Here is a 20872-nt window from a genome sequence, read left to right as displayed (position 1 = left end):
TACTTTGTTAGATGCACTCAATGCCCCGACTAGTGAAAAGAGCCATGGATGAAGAAGCAGCATTGGCAATTAGAGGGTAATATAGAACACCTAGAAATTAAGGGCTCTGAGAGTGGCTAATATTTCTGCCTACTGGAATCACCAGAACTATATTCTTGGAACTACTGGACTTGCAGTTTCCCTAGAAATTTTGTTTCAATTGCTTATAATTGGAAATATCATACAACAAGGCATAGGTATATTTTATGCATTTTTCTTTATTGTTATACATAAAAATTGCCTACATTCTAATCATGCTTGTGTGGCCAATTCCATTATGATATGATCTTATAATTAAAGTCCACTAGAATGTAGCAGGGAAGAGAAGAAGACCATTTCCCAGTGAGTTGGTGGCTAGGATTAACACTTAGACAACACTTACAGAGAGAAGCACTAGTACCTATAAATGAGGTAGAATTAGGGGATAGGGTTCATCAGGTAGTCAACACCCTCTGATATATAGATTGGCATTTTCCAAGAGATACCCCTATAATGGGGTAAGATAAAATGGGTTTATACACAGACCTACTTGTATTTGGCTATCATTGTTGAAATATATGTAGGAGTTCAATAGGATCAAATAAGTTATTTGAGTAAAACCTTGGGTGCCCCCAGAGGTTTAAGAATAATAGACAAATCCAGATAGTATATGCTCTTTTTAGTAAGGATCCTGCCCAAATCTTTCATACCAGTAGAGCCAAGAATAATCCATTTCTCTTTATTCTAGTGACAAGTAAAGATGGCTGAAAACTGCCAAAGTGGAAGTACATGGGTATTGAGATAACATTTAGGTTTTACACCATTTGGTGTAAGGGAATTGTTCTGGCTGAGTGAATGATGTAATGGGGTGGGGAGTGGTTCTATTTCAGAAAATAAAGAGAGATTTTCTTTTAGAATTCTGGAGGAGGAAAAAGAATAAAGGGTGCTCTCTTCATAGTAGGGCTGTCAGCATAATTCTAGGAAAACAGTTCAAGGGAGTTTCCTCACACAACAAATGGTAATGAGAAGACAAGGATTTTGTTACAGTTCAGTAAACTTGGTCACATTTGGAGAATAGAAAAGAAAGAAAAACCATATAAAGAATGGCATGAAATATATCATTTCTATCACCTGACTTTTTGTTGTGGTGTTTGTTTTATTTTTCCTAACCTCTCAGGAACTACAATTACATCTTGAAGAGAATACAGGAGGTATTTCAATTTAATTAACGACTACTAAAGGAGATTTATACATAGAAGAGAGACAAAGACTATTTTCTTGCTATAACTTAAAATAATTTTTTTATTTAAAAAATTACTCCAAATGTAGCTCTATATTATGACCCAACATTAACCTATGAAATGAAATGGAAGAAAAATACCTTAATAGAGATAGGAAAGAAGTATAACAAAGTTACCAGTACAATTTTTTTGTAATGTCTTGTTTTCTACATCAGCTACTACAGAGAAAACAAAATACAATAAAGTGTTATTAATTTGGAATTAGGATTCATATTTGGCAAAGAACATTCTGTAATAATATATTCAAATTTCAAAATATTTGTAAAGAACTTCAGGTTAATTTCTTTTATATCATTGAAGTGATACATGGAATGTTTACTATATCTTTCTTAAAACAGGTATGCTTTCTACTTAAGGCCTCTTCCTTGAATGGAAATTATCCATGAATCCTTAAGGTCATAACAATTGTATACAATTCCAAAGAGGTATTATAAAGCCAGACAGGCTTTATTTAAAAAGAGATCCAGTTTTATTCAAGTAGACTCAGTAAAGAGTTAGTTTCCTGCTGATTTTGTTCATCACTACAATTCACAAAACCATCCTCTAAGGTAAGAAAGAGCATATAAAACAGTGAAATCAGATGTCCATTGAATCAGTGGTAAAAATTATATATATGATTGAAAATATTTATTGAGAATATATTTCTTGGAGTTTCTTAAGAGATTCTATTTGTCCTCACTTTTGTCATTCTGATATTACTTTGTACAACTCTGTTTTGAGTAATTTTCAAAGAATCCCATAATTTCAGTGGCATCAACAGCCATCTAGGTTAACTTCATCTGCAAACCCCCCCCCCCCAAACAAACAACAACAACAAAAAAAACATTAAAACTGACAAAGTGCCATTCAACCTCTGCTATTATTATTAATAATAATCTTATTAGCATTCGCAAACCCTTGAGGAAACCAATTATATTCTTATTGAAATTTTTCTCCCCCACATCAAGCTTAAATTTCCTCTTTGCATCTTCCACTGTGAATCTTAAAAATTCTCAAACCCTACTTCATAAGATTTGGTTAAGAGGATTCCCCATTTTAAACAATGAAGGGACTTAGTCAGGAATGTGAGAACTCTACTCCACCCATACTTAAGCATACTTTAGGGGAAGATAAAGTTGTAAACTCTTTACTGAACAATGAAAAAGTACTTAACTCATACTTATAGTGAAGCAAAAACCTTAAGCCAAGTCTATTTTTAGATCTAATACAAAAAGGTGCTAAGTACCTATGAAGGTCAAATTAATCACTAAAAGGTCAAGCAACTTGCAAACTTGCAAGGGGCAAAGAGGTGTGAATTACTCAAAAGTTTAGTCTACTCAGGTGTGAATTAAGAATGGTCTGTCCTTTGGAAAATGTCTACTGTGATTGGTAGATGTGAGAACTTAGGGCAGGTGATATAGGAGAAAATTCTCTTTAAAAGGAGAGTTTTCTCTGAGAGAAGGGGTCGGAGGTGGCTGGCTGAAAATTCAGTTTGCCAAAGCTGAATTGGAGCTCGGACTAGTTGTAGTAGCTGGGTCTCTCTGAACACTAGAATCTTGCTTGGGACAAATCTTGTGGTGAGTCGATTAAAGACTAACTGATCTCTCTTAGGGCTTGGGCCTAGGCTGGCCTAGGCTGGCCTGGACTTGCCTACCCCTTTTCTCATTATTTCCTCTTACTCTCTTTCTCCCTTTCATTAGTTCCTTAATTTGTATTAATTAAAATCTCCATAAAAACCCAGCTGACTTGGGTATATTTCATATTTGGGAATTTTTCCCTAGAAACCACTTTATATTTGATTTGACTCAAGACAATATCTTGAAACCATATTTCCACGGTCACAGTTTATACCAACCACTACTTTAATTGTCACACCACCTCATACTCCCAGTTCTGCTTTCTGTTGACCATCAGATTAAGTCTTATTCTCCTTCCATAAGGTATTACATGTAAACAGTGAAATATGCAATGCCTTAATATAAGTAGTAAACCTTTTATTATGCTTTTTATCTCTGATGTTAGCAAGACTACATAACAATTGTCCTCATTCCTTCCCTAAACTTTGGTTCAAGTTTATAATAGGTAAAAGATAGAATGTAACTTAAGGTTTATTTAAGTAGATGCTGAAACAAATTCAGAGAAGAGATACCCAAAAGGTGCCACAATGTGCTAACTAAGGCTTAATCTCTTTTAGCAATTAATGAATTTGAGTATAATTGCTTCCTTATTCAGCAGCACAGAAGTCCCTGCTTTTACCATAAAAACATATATGCTGCCTCAATTGATGCAAATTTTGATTTGAATAAATTTGACAGAAAACCTAACACATGTTCCTAACATCTTTTAAAACACCTAGGATCCATATCTTGATTTCATATTTGTCTCTTTTTTATCCTTTGTCTTCTCCATTGTTAATTGCTAAGTTTTTTGGTATGTTTTCACAGCAATCATATGCAGCTCTTATTCCATTTGTTCTAATATAATGTTATTTCAGGTTCCCATTAATTTCTTTTGTTTATTTCTATGTAAATTTTTTGCTCTCCTCCTTCTAGAGTGAGTCATCTTTTTAAATAAGTAACAAAAAATGGTGGAGAAAAAAAAAAGATTTCAGTAAAACTAAGCAACCTTTAGAAACATGCTGAGTTAATATGAATTATTTCATACCCATAGTTCCCCACTTTGATACCCTTATTATTACTTGCCTATTTTTTCCTAATAACCTCCAATCTGATCCCTGCTCTCTAATATGTCTCCTCCTTTATAATTCTTCACCTTAATTCCAAAGTAATTTTTCTAATGCATAGGTCTGAAAATGAAAGACTTTTCAAAAGCCTTAACTCATAATTTATACAATAAAGTACATCTCTCTCTGTCTATGCAATCAATTAATCAAAAAACATTCATTAAGCTCCTATTATGTGCCAGACACTGTGCTGAGCACTGGGTGTTACAAAAAGAGGCAAAAGACAGTCCTTGTCCTCAGGAGCTTACAATCTAATGAGGAGACAAGATAAAAACAGACTTATACAAAACAATCTATATATGGAATAAAGAGGAAAACAGAAGGAAGTTCGGAGAATTAAGACAGTTTGGGGAGGGCTTCCTGTAAAAGGTGGGATTTTAGTTGGAACTCAAAGGAAACCAAGGAAGTCAGTAGTTGGAGTGGAGAAAGAACATTCCAGAGATGGGGATCAGTCAAAATTGGTGTAGCAAAGAGAATAGTGTATTCATGAAATAACCAGGAGAGCAGTGCCATTGGATCAAACAATACATGTTGGGGAGTATGGCGTACAAAGACTGGAAAGATCAGAGGTTATGAAGAGCTCTGAAGACCGGTGTTCCATATTTGCTTCTGGAGGCAAAACTGTAGAGTCAAGGAGAATAAGGTTTGAGAAAAGCAAATTAAGAGTTATATCTGGAAATTGAGATTGCATTAGTAACTTTGGAAACAACAATTTTATTGAATGATAAGGTTTGAAACCAGACTGAAAGAAGTTAGAAAGGCATTGAGATGGCATGAGCAATTTGGAGATATGAATTGCATTAAAGCTCTGGTATAATGCATAGCAGACTATTTACTACCTGAAGTTGGGGGGGAGGGAACAAGAGAGAAAATCTGAATCCTAAAACTTCAGAATACAATTGTTTTTACATGTAACAAAAATAAATAATTTTTTAACAGAGAGGAGTGAACGTGGAGTCACCTGTTGTAAAAGACCTTTGCAAGGATTTTAGTTACAAAGCTGGAAAGAGATATAGGGCAATGGTTAGAAGGAATGGCAAGGCCAAATCAGAGGGATTTTGTTTGATTGATTGATTTTATTTTATTTCCAGGCTCAGGGAGAGAGGCATGTTTGTAGGCATTAGGAAATGCACTAGTAGAAAGGAAGAGATTGAAAATAATATGCCAGGGTAGGGATCACTTGAAGAAGGAGGAGGCTAGCCTAGTGCAAACGTCAGAGGGAGCAATAAAAAGATGCAGTGAGAAGGGTGTCTTGGTGTCTTGGTGGTGGTGGTGGAAATCTAGCATGCTTTAGATGAGGCCAGAGTCAGTCAAAATTCTTGGCTAATTTCAGGATGACCTAAACCATAAAGACACAAATATACACCCAAACACATACACACACACACACACACACACACACACACACACACTCACTCACTCACCAACTTCTAGGAGTTTCTAGGACTCAGCAGATCCCAGGTGCTAAGTTCTGGGTAAGCCAGGATCCAATGCCCAACATTTTTGTCTGCTTATTTGGTGATTTATTCTGCTGGATGCAACTGAGTAAGAAATGGACAATCGTTTGCCAGAGTGTAGGGTACAATGGTTGGGGGAAAATAACCAAAGGGTGCATTTCCTAGACCTTCTCAGTTTGAATCAATATAGAATCTCTGTGTACCATTGTGTTTCTGGGAATGACTGCAGATATGCCAGCACCTGATAGATATTTTATTATGTTTTGTTTTATTGTTATTATACAATGTGTATTTATTGATTCTCTTCCAAGAATAAAAGCACTGTATGCAGTTATCCATGTTTGTATGACTCTGGGGAGAACTGATCCCATTATGCCAAGATCACGTGGCTTAAGTACCATAAGAAGATCAAGGGAGGTATAGGTTCACCAGATTTTTCAAGCTGCTTTCTAATTGTGTCAATCAACAACAATCTATAAAACCCTAGCAAAAAAGCCAGTGCTCTACCCAAAGAATGGGAATTTAGACAGTTTTCCTCTCTGAACCAAAGAGTACCTGGGATCTGGAACTTTTGGCCAGTTGTGTGTATATGCATAATAATCTGAATGAGCATAACACACCTCCTTCCAAACTAAAACAACTTTTTTTTTTTTTTTGCTGAAGAAGATCAGATCAATAACTATCAATTTTCTTGTTGGTTAATAGCACAAAATCATTAGCAGAACTTCTATTCAAGACTCTGATGTCTTGTTCCACCTTTCTTTTTCAGTTTCATTCTACATTTCTCTACTTTTGTTTCCTGTATTAAGGGAAATGAAAGAATCAATTGTTAAATTTCAGTATAAGCTTCAACACCTAGGAAATGGGCAAATACTGTAAATCTGGGGCTTTATTTTAGGTTGTATTGATTATCTAGACTTAAAGCAATGGAGAAAATGTGAATAACATGGATTAAATGATAAAGTATATTGTGTGTTTCAGAGATCCAGTTGTTAAACCTTTATCAACCTACTTCTAACTATATTCCAGCTAAATTCTTCCCTAGTCTTGACTTAATCCTAATCTTCCGCTTGAAAAGGTGTACATATTAAGTTCTTACAGTTCTTACGCTTTCCTAAGCATTTGAAGGCAGTATATCTGCTTTCCCTTCTCAGAACCTTCTTTGTATCCTCCATATCTATACTTCTTGAGATGTTACTTTCCTTCAAGTTCAGGTCAGCAACCTTTTTTTTTTTCTGAAACATTCCCTGACATGCCATACTAGCAGTTCTCATCCCCTTGCTCTATTTCTCATAGTCCCTTTTCATGACTTCCATGCTCTTATCACCTTTATCTTGTGTTAGAGTGATTATTTGTGTCCCCATCCTACCCCCTATTAAACTGCAATCTTCTTGCTGGCAAGGACTATGTGTTTTTTTTTTTTTACCTACCTGCCCATGTCACCTAAAGGAGTGTCTTGCACAGAGGAGGCAAACTGAATTGTTTGTTGCCTGTAAATAAAGCTACCAATCTTTTTTCTCATCTGACATAGATAATTATGTTCTTAGATAAGTAAGCAAGTTACTATTTGTAGTTGAGAGTTTTATCCCTAAACTGCCTTATTGATAAGTAGTAATCTCTTGAGGAAAATCATTTGGGTGGCTTTGATTCCTACAGGGAGAATAGGGATTAGAGACTCTGCTTACATCAAAGGGGGATGGGGGAGGTGAAAGCTAATTAGTGTTTACAGTACTCAAATATTCACAAATGAAAGGCACTTTAAAGACATAAAGCCCTATCATTAAAAAAATCTTCTATAAAATTCACAAGATGTACCTTTTAAAAACACCATTGAGCAGGTAGCATTCTGCCTCACATTCAGAATATAATGATTAGAATAAATTGCATTTATTCACTTCAGGCATATTCATAAGCACATATATTTCTTTGGTTTGCTTCTTGTCTATTCATTTTTAATAGGCAGCCTAATAAGCAGGAATTACATTTAAATATTGTTGGGTACAATGCCTTGGATTTTATTAATGTTTAATAAACTTAAACTGGCTTTTTCTTATAACAACTGACAGTATATTACTTTAAAATTTGTAAGCTTCTTTGCATACATTATCTTGTTTGATCTTCACAATAATCCTCTAAAATAAGTGCTATATTGTCCCTATTTCATAGTTTAGATCACTGAGGCTCAAAGAAGAGAACCGTAGTGAAATGATTAGTAAGTGTCAGAAGCATAATTGGAGCCCAAACCTCTTCTCTCTCCAAATCCTGCACACTTTGCAGTATACCATAATTCATTTTATCAGACCCTGGGCACATTAAGTCCTTTAGGAAGTTAAATGTACTCTTCCTGGGGATCAAGGTCCTATTGGTTATACTTACCATTCAGAATACTCCATTATATTTTGCTTGTTAACTTTAATTTTTGGATATAATCTATCCATTGGTGTTGCTAAATGATTGATCCAGAGAATATAAAGAAGTTTACAAAGGTCAAAACGTGAATCAGTTAATCAGAACCTCTAAATGGATCTGTTTACTCATGTTCAAGTACTTAATATGTTATTAGCCTCCACTGTTTTTATGTTAACCCATTTATCTCAGAATTCTACCATATTTCACCCCATTTATCAATCCACAAAGGAGAGCCATAGCACATTGAAAAATGTTCTCTTCTTTGTCGATCAGAGGAGCCAATTACAACTTCTAGTAAATCCCTAAGTCAGCAAAGTGCAAAGCAAGCAAAAAAAGTCACTTCTCCAGGGTATGCCTTTTCAGCAAGATTTGACACCTCACGAAGAATTATCTGAAATGGATGATCACAACCATTATGTGTCTATCATACAGATGTTGGGAAGGATCTGTATTGCACAGGAATAGAGAAGCTGTTAGACTCTTCAAGGATATTGGATCTAATTATATCACTTGGTTTGGATATTCACAAGCAAATATTTAAGCAAATTCCCCATGTTTCTACTTCACTCACCCAGTTCATCTAAATTTTTTATATTATTTAAATTATCACTTGTTGCACACATTTATAATGTTTCAGTCTCCCAAATGAATCAAGATCATCACTTAATTGTTATTTGATTCAAGATACAAGGAGTCAGAATATAGCTCTGGATCTAGAATCCTGTGTTCTTGGGTAGACTTAACAGAGTTTATGAGGGGCTACACTTCAATGAATTAGTATTCAGGAACTAATTTGTAAAATTGAGTCATTGTTAACTAAGCACCAACCTTTGTAATTGGTCTTACAGAATTATTTCTCCAAAATAAAGTGACTCATTGTGTATATTAACCAGGGAATTGATGCAGTAAATCTAAATTATATAAAATTTCTATTAAATGCATGTCAACTTAATGTAAATGTCATTTTTTAAAGACATCATCTGAATATTCCTTTGATTTTGGGAATTATACTATCCTGCTTCTGGCATTCCTTTTTTGGGGATTGTCAGTTACTATGCCAATGACAAATGACCTCAGAGGAAGACCTTGATCCCTAAGATTTCTTATACTTCTAAAGTTCTATGATTCTATGATTCTATGAAATTAATTGATTCTCATTGTATTGAAAAAGGACTCTCATTTCAGGTCAGGTCAAATTTTATTGCTTTTGGCCAAAGGCCATTGTAAGATTTAGAGAGCACAAGGCAGGAAGAGCGAAATCTTCAGAGTAAGTTACAGTTAGAATGACTGTATGAACATGAAAATATGTAATATCTCAGAGGCCATTTCAGAAAATGAATCATCATGTAGGCACAGAATAATAATGTTGCAAATAAATGCTTCAGATTTTTGAAAGACTAAAAGGTGAGTACAATGGGATTAAATGTTACATATGCAGCTGTTGCTTTTGTGTATTAATCTTAATTGAATATTAAAAGAATTGCTCCCAAAGAATCTCATAGGATAAATTCAGATTTATGTATCTAAGCACATGCACACACACACACACACACACACACACACACACACACAGAGTATCCCAAAAGTCAATGGAGTAGTAAGCTATTAAAGCTTATTTTCCTATCTGAGAGGTTTTTTAAACTGACATATCAAGAAGACTATAGTAATTTTATCATACTTATGTTTCTGTAAGAAATCTGCAAAACTCACACTATTCTTGAGAAAGAAACTGAATCTAATAGTATAATTAGGCTGATTTGTAACTGGGTGAATGGCCAACGCATGGCTATGCCAGCCTGGAGGAAGACTTTCAATTAGAGTTAGTTCCAGAGAATATCACTAGCAGTAATGGATAAATATTACAGCGAGGGATATTTTAGCTTGGCTCAATGAAAAAATACATAATAATAGAACTTTATAAAAATGGAATATGCTACCTCCATCTCCAAAGATCTTCTAGCACAGTCAATGACCATTTTTCAGGAAAGCTGAGGAAAAAAGCTTTATGCTCATGTATGAGATAAACTTGGTGACCACTGAAGTTCCTACCAACACCCAGGATCTATGACATATAGCCTAACCAGAACAAAATGGAATGGAATATCAAATCCCTCCTGCTGTATTTTTGCTTTCAGTAGTTGAACCTCAGATCACTTTATGTTTTTTGGCTAAGACTTCACACTATTACCTCATACATAGCTCTTAGAATGCTAAAGCTCCTAGATGGTTTCACATGAATTGGTTATCCAACTGTATCTCCCTCAGTGGAAGGGTGTTCAGTTTATATTTTTAAAATTTAATTTTAAGTTTTGATTTTTCTATTAAATTTCTTCATATATTCAATTTATATCAAATCACTGAGATTTTCTAGATACTTATTCTGTCATTCTTTTCAGGTTGTTAAGTTTTACTCCCAGTTCTTCATCTTTTGAAAACTCTATAATCATTATTCAGGTTACTGCTAAAATTTTTACATGTGATAGGCTAAGCAAATAGCTCTACAACAATTCATTCAATTCCTTCATTGGTTTGAAAAGGTGTTTGTTCCCTTTATATCTGATTATTCAAGTAGTTATGAATCTGTTTAGCTATATGTCTTTTCTTAGACATAGTCAGTCATGACTTCTCCACATAGAACATTAATTCAAATATCATTTTCTATGTGGAAACTTTTCTGATCCTCAGCCCTGCCAGGGATTGTTGCCCTTGCTTATCAGTAACTTCTTTATTAATTTTGTACATTTTTTGTTGTGAATATATTTTTGGTACATGTGTCTTCCAGGAGTTCACAATCCAATGAGGCAGACAAAAAGCAAATTCATATAAACAAATGAATTATACATATATATATGAGTATTTATACATGTCAATTCATGAGTTTTTATGTATACACACACACATATATATACATATATATATATGAAAATAGGAAATAATTAAAAAATGGAAAGGCACTAGATTTAAGAGGGATTGAGAAAGACTTCCTATAGAAGATAAGACTTGAATAGAGTCAAGGAAGCCAAGAAGTAGAGATGAGGAGAGAGAACATTTCAGGCATAAGGAACAGTCAGAGAAATACCCAGAGCTGAGAAATATATCTTATTTGAGAAATAGCAGAATGGCCAGATTAAAGAAGATTTGACAGAGAATAAAGTGTCAGAAGATAGGGAAGTTAGGGAAGGGGATTTTGAAGGACTTTGAATGACCAATAAAAGATTTTATATTTTATCCTGGAGGAAATAGTTGCCATTGGAAGTTATTGAGTAAAGGGCTGTATCTCATGGTTGTACCTGTGCTTTAGGAAAATCACTTGGGAGAAGGATTAGTTCAGTTTTGGACATATGGATTTTCTAGATTGTTATGTCTAAAAGATTGTTGAAGATTCAAGATTGGAGGTCAGTAGTGACCTTAGGACAGGAGGTAAACTTCCTGAGCTTGTATACCCATCATCTAGCATGTTGCCCTGCATATAGTAGGGAATTAAAGAATACTTATTTAACATATGTAGATAAGCAAAAATGTATGAATGAGTGCACAAATGAAATAGTTTGTGAAATTCTACTTAAGATCAAAGGGGAGGACAAAGGCATACATATAAAAGTTTTTTTTTCCTAATTGGCAGAAAAGGCTGAGATTATTTCTCTATTTTTAGAATACAGTGTATATTTTTATAAAACATAGGTAGATTTGGGAAAAGAATTTTAAAACAGCAATAGTAAATAAATGTTCAATTTACCATTACTCTAATATGCAAAGTCTTTCAACTTCTCTGATTTATCTTCTTCTCAAATTCACCTGAAATTACCAAAGGATGTGGAAAATATACCTTTTTTTTTCTTTCTAGAAACACTATAATTGGAAATCAGTATTCGTTGTTGTTATTTTTTAACACATTTCTTGTCAGAAGTAGTTGGCTTTTCAAAATCTCAATAAAAAATATTTCCTGGAATGGGTTGAAGACCAACATTTTTTATATAACTTGTGTCCTTAGAAAATAATAAAGGAGCAAATAAAACGAACATAGGAGAAAGCGTTCAGGGGTTTGTGAGTCTGATGCTAGTAACACTAGGGCAGAAGGAGACAATTAGTGAAAATAAGGACTAGTTAAGATCTGGTTTAAAGATTTGGGACCCTCTATTGGATTTCTTTGTCTGAGTAGGCTCTTCCATACCCCTGTCCAGCTGCTCAGTTTCTTTGGTTCTTTTATTCTTGCCTTCTCTCTCAATTAAGGAGGGGTCACTGAATAAGAGACTGGCTGGGTAAAACAGAATGGATTGTCCTTCGTTGCCAAGGTTACTTTTCCCCCTATTTGAGTGAATATTTTTGAGGGGTTTTGAAAACAGCAGGAAATCTATTGTTTTGTTTCATGAAGCCTGAACTGCCATTTTAAAACAACATACTACCCCTCTTACACTAACCTTCCTTAGATTCCAGTGCCAAAAGATTTTGCTAACAATTTCTAAGTACTCTTAACCAACATTCTCTCTACGAAATATATATATATATATATATATATATATAAATGTTAAGGAAGGTGAGTCCTTATTACAATCAAATGAAATGATTGTCTTATCATAATAGGATCAAGTTGAATGAAAAGGTATCTTTTACTTCAAAATCTAAGCTTATTGAAATGGAAGGTATTGCCTTCACCAGCAGTGACACCAATTGTAACAATTGCAGTTCTAAGTTGCCCTACAAACTAGAGTAAAATTCTCATAAGATCTACATCAATTTGATGACAAATAGATGACCTATACTTCTTTTTATTACTAGATAATCTGTAGAATGAGCAAGAGAAGAAAAAAAAATAGCCTTGAGCAATTTAAAATCTATTTAGCAGAACAAATCACAGGTGTATTGTTGTAAGATGAGTATGAACAAGTGAAGTGTATTAGGGAATAAATTGCTAAATAATTTCAAATTAAGGAAAATAGATTAACACCTTATTGCTTTGAAATTTTTGAGGAATGTGACTTATTACATGAATTCTCTCTCCAATAAACAAATATTTAATTAGTAATAGGAACTATTTTGATAAATTTAATGCAGTTCTTTATAATTTTATATAGAAAATCCTCAAATTTAAAATTATAGAAGAAAATTTATAGAGAAGCCCCAGAGACATAAAGCAATTTTATTCTGTTACTGCTGTTTTTATTATTCTAACTACTTTAAGTTTAGATCTTCAGGTCAACTTGAATTATCACTTAGTATATACTTAAAGGACTTTCAAATACAAGACCTATATGTGTAATGGTAAAAGTTAGAGAAGTAAATTATGGTGTGAATATGGAATTTAGAAGATGTCTTATTTTTTCAATGTTAAAAAGATGTTAGATATCAGAAATTATACACTCATAAAATTAATGTTGATTGTAAAATTCTTTTTCTGTTTATTTAATTAGTTAATTTAGAATATTTTTGCATGGTTACATGATTCATATTCTTTCTCTCCTCTTCTCCCACCCACCTCCATTAGTCAACAACCAATTCCACTGGTTTTTACATGTATCGTTGATCAAGACCCATTTCTATATTATTAATATTTGCAATAGGGTGATCATTGAGAGTCTATATCCCAATCATATCCTTATGGAACTATGAAATCCAACAGTTGTTTTTCTTCTGTGTTTCTACTCCCATAGTTCTTTCTCTGGATGTGGATAGTGTTTTTTTCTCATAAGTCCCTCAGAATTGTCCTGGATCATTGCATTGCTCCTAGTAAAGAAGTCCATTACATTTGATTTTACCATAGTGTATCCATCTCTGTGTATAATGTTCTCCTAGTTCTGCTGTTTTCAATCTGCATCAATTGGTAGAGGCCGTTCCAGTTCACATGGAATTCACCCAGTTCATTATTCCTTTTAACACAATAATACTTCATTAATAGCAGATATCACGATTTGTGCGGCCATTCCCCAAATGAAATACATCCCCTCATTTTCCTTTTTTTGGCCACCACAAAGAACACAGATATAAATATTTTTGTACAAGTCTTTATCCTTATTATATCTTTGGAGTACAAACCCAGCAGTGATCTGGTCTATGGCTGGATCAAAAAGCAGACAGTCTTATAGTACCCTTTGGGCATAGTTCCAAATTGCCCTCCAGAATGGTTAGATCAATTCATAACTCCACCAGCAATGTATTAATGTCTCAATTTTGCCACATCCCCTCCAGCATTTATTACTTTCTTTTGCTGCCATATTAGCCAATCTGTTAGGTATAAGGTGGTACCTCAGAGTTGTTTTGACTTGAGTTTCTCTGATTATAAGAGATTTAGGACACCTTTTCATGTGCTTATTGATAGTTTTGATTTCTTTATCTGAAAATTGCCTATTCATGTTCCTTGCCTATTTATCAACTGGGGAATGGCTTGATTTTTTTGTATAATTGTTTTAGCTCCTTGTAAATTTTAGTAATTATACCTTTGTCAGAGGCTTTTATTATAAAGATTTTGTCTGAATTTGTTAATTCCCTTCTACTTTTGGTTGTATTGGTTTTGTTTATACAAAACCTTTTTTAATTTAATGTAAACAAAATTATTCATTTTATATTTTGTAATATTCTCTATCTCATTCTTGGCATTAAAATATTTCTTTTCCCATAGACGACAAGTATACTATTCTATGTTTACTCATAGTTTCCTTCTTTATATTTAAGTCATTCATCCATTCTGAATTTTCTTGATGTAGGATATGGGATGTTGATCTAAACCTAATCTCTGCCATACTGTTTTCCAATTTTCCTAGCAGTTTTTGTCAAATACTGTGATTTTGTCCCAAAAGCTGGGATCTGTGTGTTTATCATACACTATCTTGCTGAGGTCATTCATCCTAAGTCTGTTCCACTGATCCTCCCTTCTGTCTCTTAGCAAGTACCATATTGTTTAGATGACCACTGCTTTATAGTACAGTTTAAGATCTGGTAATGGCAGGCCCACATTCTTCACATTTTTTTTCATTATTTCCCTTGATATTCTTGATCTTTTGTTATGAACGTTATTATAATTTTTTTTCTAACTCAGTAAAAATATTCTTGGTATTTTGATAGGTGTGACACTGAATAAGTAAAATAATTTGTAGGATTGAGCAAGCAATGTTTTCACTGTTGTTTATATCTACTTTTAATTGTGTGGAAAGTGTTTTGTAGTTGTGGTCATATAGTTCCTGTGTTTGTCCTGGAAAATAGATTCCTAAATATTTTATATTATCTGGGATTATTTTCAGTGGAATTTTACTTTCTAACTCTTGCTTCTCTGTTATGTTTGAAATATGTAGGAATGCTGATGATTTATGTGGTTTTATTTTGTATCCTGAAACTTTGCTAAAATTGTTGATTATTTCCCCTAGCTTTTTAGTTAATTCTCTGGGATTCTTTAAGTAGACCATCATATCATCTGCAAAGAGTAATAGTTTAGTCTCCCCATTGCCTATTTTAATACTTTCAATTTCTTGCCATAGCATTTTTCCTGAGAGATACTGGATGGAAAAATGGCCAGCACAGGCTCCCACATGGAAGGGGGGGAATCAAATGATTGTGAGGTCTCACAGAATGGCAGGTGGTTCAGGTCTGGAATTCTGGGGAATGAAGTCAAATGTTCAAAATCTCCATCTATACTGTATAAACAGAATGTAGGAAATGTGCAGAATGCACTCCCACAGCATCATCAAGACATTTTCTAACATGTCCCCAGACATGTTTACATTAAATGGTAATAGTGTGTACATAAGAGAACTAGTGTTGTTATACTCCACTGTTACTACTATTTTAATAAACTCTTAGTACAACTAAAAATTAAAAAAAAAAATTCCCAATATGGCCACACAAGATGGGCACCTAGAACATGTGGTAAGAGGTATTTAATAATTAAAAACCCCTAGCAGCTTATCTGGAGTCTGAGAATTCAGCTGGACCCAACCCTTGGACAGGACCACTCTCTGATGGAATTTTCCTCTCTAACTGCCTTCCCCTATTCAACCTTATCTAAATAAATAAGAAAACATAAAATGTAACTTTTACAACCTAGCTGGCTGGCCAACTTTTATAAATATATAGTTTTGAAGGGGTTTAGGAGGAAACAGAGGGAATAATATATAAATATTTTGATTTTTTTCAGGGACGGAGAGGGTAGAAATGAGGGAGAGATCTGACAGCTTAACCCCTATTTTAATCCACTATCTAATAATCTTATTTTAACTACAATAAACTCCTAAAGGCCAGTCCAACAGGAACTCAGAGAACTGACATAGAGTCTTTGGCAGATTGATGCAGGTATCCTGGTGGAAGGCCTTAGCTATCCAGAGAATGACTGAAATCTCCCAATCATGTCCCTAAGTCCACCTAAGGATATTGGGAAACTCCTATCCACTCTTGCATCAGAGGGCTGCTTGTAAGATGATCCAAAGGTGTCCACAAGAGATAAGATATGCAACCCCCAGCTTCCCTTTCAACTGTAGACTCCCAAGTCCAGTAAACTATCTTTCCAATGGTTTGGAACTTTTCCTCTGCCACCTCCTGGGATTCTTTGCCTATCAATTATGCTTTGCAGCCCATTGCTACAAGCCTAACCTCGTAAATAAGCAGAGCAGAGAAGAAGCCCCTTCAGGACAGAATAGTCCAAACCCACAGATCCAGCAAATAATCAGAGGGGCAAGATTACAGCCAATTCCAGGGGTGGGGGGAAGTGGGGAGAAGAAGGGGAAAATATGAACAAACAACAGAAAAAGAAGAAAGAAATTATAATTGACAGCTTCTATCCAGGTAATAAACAAATAGCAAATGCAACAGAGGAGGACCAATGAAGAACAATCAAAAACAGAAACTCCAGCGAATTGGACACAGGCTTTGGAAGAACTCAAAATACAATTCATAAAACAAAAAAAGTCATTTGGAAACTAAGGCACATGAACTAAAACAATAAAATAGTGTTTTAAAAGCCAGAATTAACCAGGTTGAAAATGAGGCAAAGAAGGTGAAAGATGAAATACAAAGAAAATCAGATGAGAACAGAAGGATGGCAAAAAATCCAGGCAGGAAATTTGTCCTTAAAAATAAGAATCCACTGACTAGAAGCAAATGACTTCACAAGGCAGCAAGAATCTATAAAACAAAATAAAAACAACAAAAAATTGAGGAAAATATGAAATACCTTATTGATAAAACACAGATCTTGAAAAAAACAGATCCAGGAGAGACAATTTAAGAATTATTGGACTACCAGAAGATCATGACAAAAGAAAAAGCCTGGACATCATTCTACAGGAAATTATCCAAGAAAACTGCCTGAATATTCTGGAACAAGAGGGAGAAGTCGAGATTGAAAGAATCCATAAATCATCTCCTGTATTTAATTCCCAATTGACAATGCCAAGGAATATTAGAGTCAAATTCAAGAACTACCAGATCAAGAAAAAAGTATTACAAGCTGCTAAGAAGAAGTCATTCAGATATCATGGAACCACATGTTAGGATAACACAGGATCTGGCTGCATCTACACTGAAGGACTGTAAGGCATGGAATATGATATTCCAGAAATCAAGGGAATTGGGTCTACAACCAAGAATCAACTACACATCAAAACAGATTATATTCTTGCAGGGGAAAGAATGGTAATTTAATAAAATAGAAGACTCCCAAATATTCATAAAGAAAAGACCAGAATTAAATAGAACTCAAGAGAATCTCCAAAAGGTAATTAAGAAGGGTAAAAAAAAAATAAACAAACACACCAAAACTTTTTCTAAAGGACCCAATAATTCCAAATGATTTGTATTCCTTTAAGAAGATATTGGAAACTCTTAAAAGGTTATTATTATCAGGGTATCTAGAAGAAATATAGTTAGAGGGAACGGTGTCAAACTTTATGGGATGGAATGTATATATATATATTTATATACATATATATTTATATATGTATATATATATGTATGTATGTATGTATGTATAAATGGCTTCTGATCAGATCGCAGCACCATCAGCATGGTTTTCACAGTGAGGCAAATGCAGGAAAAATGCCTTGAGCAGAACCTGAGTCTCTACATTGTCTTCATAGACCTGACGGAGGTGTTCGACACAGTGAACAGGGACGCATTCTGGGTGATCCTTAGCAAGCTCGGTTGCCCAGCAAAATTTGTCAAACTGATCCAGCTCTTTCATGTCAACATGACAGGGGAAGTTCTATCTGGTGGAGAGACTTCCAATCGCTTCAACATCTCCAATGGCGTGAAACAATGCTGTGTCCTCGCTCGGTACTATTCAACCTATCCTTCACCCAGGTATTATGACATGCTGTGATGGATCTAGACATGGGCGTCTACATCAAATATCGACTGGATGGCTCACTATTCGACCTTCACTGCCTGACTGCAAAAACAAAGACAACAGAGAGACTCATCCTGGAAGCTCTCTTTGCAGATGACTATGCTCTCATGGCCCACCAAGAAAATCATCTCCAAACCATTGTGGACAGGTTCTCTACAGCAACAAAACTGTTTGGCCTGACTATCAGCCTCAGCAAAACAGAGGTGCTGTTCCAACCGGCACCAGGGAGGCCAACTAACCAGCTGTGCATTACAATCAAAGGCACGCAGCTTTCTAACGTCAATACTTTCAGGTACCTGGGCAGCACCATCGCCAACAATGGGTCCCTAGACCACAAGATTAATGCCAGGATCCAAAAGGCCAGCCAGGCACCTGGGCAGCTGCGCTCCAAAGTCCTCCAACACAGCGGTGTAAGCACTGCGACGAAGCTCAAAGTGTATAACACAGTGGTCCTCAGCTCGCTCCTGTAAGGTTGCGAGACATGGACACAGTACCAGATGCACATGAAACAGCTGGAGCAATTCCACCAACCCTCTCTCCAGTCAATCATGAGGATCTGATGGCAGGACTGAATCACCAATCCTTGACAGAGCCAACTCCACCAAAACCCAGCTACGATGGTCTGGACACGTCATCTGCATGGACCCACAGCGAATACCAAGACAGGTATTCTACAGTGAACTGTCAGCTGGACTCAGGAAATAAGGCCAACCAAAGAAAAGATTCAAGGATTAGCTAAAGTCCAACTTGAAGTGGGCTGGCATTACACCAAAGCAACTAGAACTCGCTGCCTCTGACAGAAGCAGCTGGCGAACCCACATTAACCATGCCGCCACCAACTTTGAAGATGAAAGATGTTGATGTCTTGCCGCTGCGTGTGAACGCCGACACCAGGCCACAACCACACCTCCCATAACAACTGGAGTCCCATGCCCCATGTGCCACAAACTCTGTGCCTCAGTCTTTGAACTTCAAAGCCACATGAGGGTACATCAATAGACAATAATGCACAAAGACAATTGTCATTTTTGGTCACCGAGAGACTACCATTATGTATAAAAATATATAAAACTAGAGGTGAAAAAAAGAGGATAGTACTAAGAGAAATGAGAAAAGAGACAAAATGGGGTAAATTTATATTTCATAAAGAATCACATGGTGGGAGTGGGGGAGAAGACCAGTATAATGGAAGGGTAAAAGAGGTTGGAGACAGGTAACACTTAATTCTTGGCTGAAATTGACTCAAAGAGGGAAGAACAATTAGATCGATTGGGGCAGAGAATTGATTTGTGCCCTATAAAGAAGTAGAAGGGTAACAAACAGACTGGTAGGGAGGGAAACAATATGAGGGAGGGAGAGTATGGGAGATAGTTTAAAAGGACCCTAAAGAAAAATAAGAAGGAAGGGGGAGAAGGCGAAGTAAAATAGGGGTGGGGATGAGGGGGGCTGATAAAAACAAAACCCTTGTTTAGAAAAAAAGTGAAAGAAGAAAGGGCAAGGATAATGGAGGGAATCAAAATGTTGGAGAATACACAGGTAGTAATCAAAACTCTGAATGTGAATGGAATGAACTTACGCATAAAACAAAAGCAAATAGCACAGTGGATTAGAAACCAAAATCTTACCATATGTTGTCTACAAGAAACACGCATGAGGGAGATAGACACACAAGGAAAAGATAAAAGGCTGGAGCATAATCTATTGAGCATCAACTGAGAAAAAGAAGGCAGAAGTCACAATCACGATATATGACAAAGCCAAAGTAAAATAGATCTCATTAAAAGAGATCAGGAAGGTAATTACATTCTGATAAAACGCAGTGTAAAAAAATGAGGAAATATCAGTACTCAACATCTATGCACCAAATGGTATAACATTCAGATTTTTAAAGGAGAAATTATAGGTGCTTAAGGAGGAAATAGATAGTAAAACTTAACTTATGGGAGAACTGAATCTTCCTCTAACAGATCTAGATAAATCAAAACAAAAATTAAATAAGAAAGAGGTGAGTTATGTGAATAATATCTTAGAAAAATTAGTGTTAATAGATATATGGAGAAAAATAAATAGGGACAAAAAGGAATACGCCTTCTTTTCAGCAGAACATGTGTGGAAAGGAAACTAGACTGACAGTTGGTGGGCGAAGAGGCAACTGGGAGTGGCAGTTGGGTGTTGTGACTAGCACTTCCTTCCTGCCTGGTTTTACTTCCTTCCTGGTGTTGGAGGAGGGACAAGCTCATTTCTGCCCAGTCTGGAGTGGAGTACCTCTTCTTGGTTCAGCCCGAAGATTCAGGCCCTATCACTTCTGAAAGTTAGAACTGTTCTTGTTTGCTTTCTGTCTACTGCTAAGATTCTGAAATTGACAAAACTGGCACAGAAGACAGGAGTGGGAGAATCCCTCTGCCAGCCTGTGGGGCCTGGCCTCAGCTCCAAAAGCTGAGGAAGACTCCAACCTTATTTAGGGACCTCCCTTGCACCACCTTCCTGATAACTCTCAAATCCCTATGGGTTATTAAACTTTATATTATTTGAACTCACAGTCAGATAAGTGGACTATCTTTTCTGGGCCATAGAGGGAGCTGAAAATCAGTTCAGTCATTCAACGACAAACAGTCCTTATCGGACCCCTGCTGCTACA

The sequence above is a fragment of the Monodelphis domestica genome, chromosome 8, assembly GCF_027887165.1.
Source record: "Monodelphis domestica isolate mMonDom1 chromosome 8, mMonDom1.pri, whole genome shotgun sequence".
NCBI classification, from domain to species: domain Eukaryota; kingdom Metazoa; phylum Chordata; class Mammalia; order Didelphimorphia; family Didelphidae; genus Monodelphis; species Monodelphis domestica.
This window is presented reverse-complemented; position numbering follows the sequence as displayed.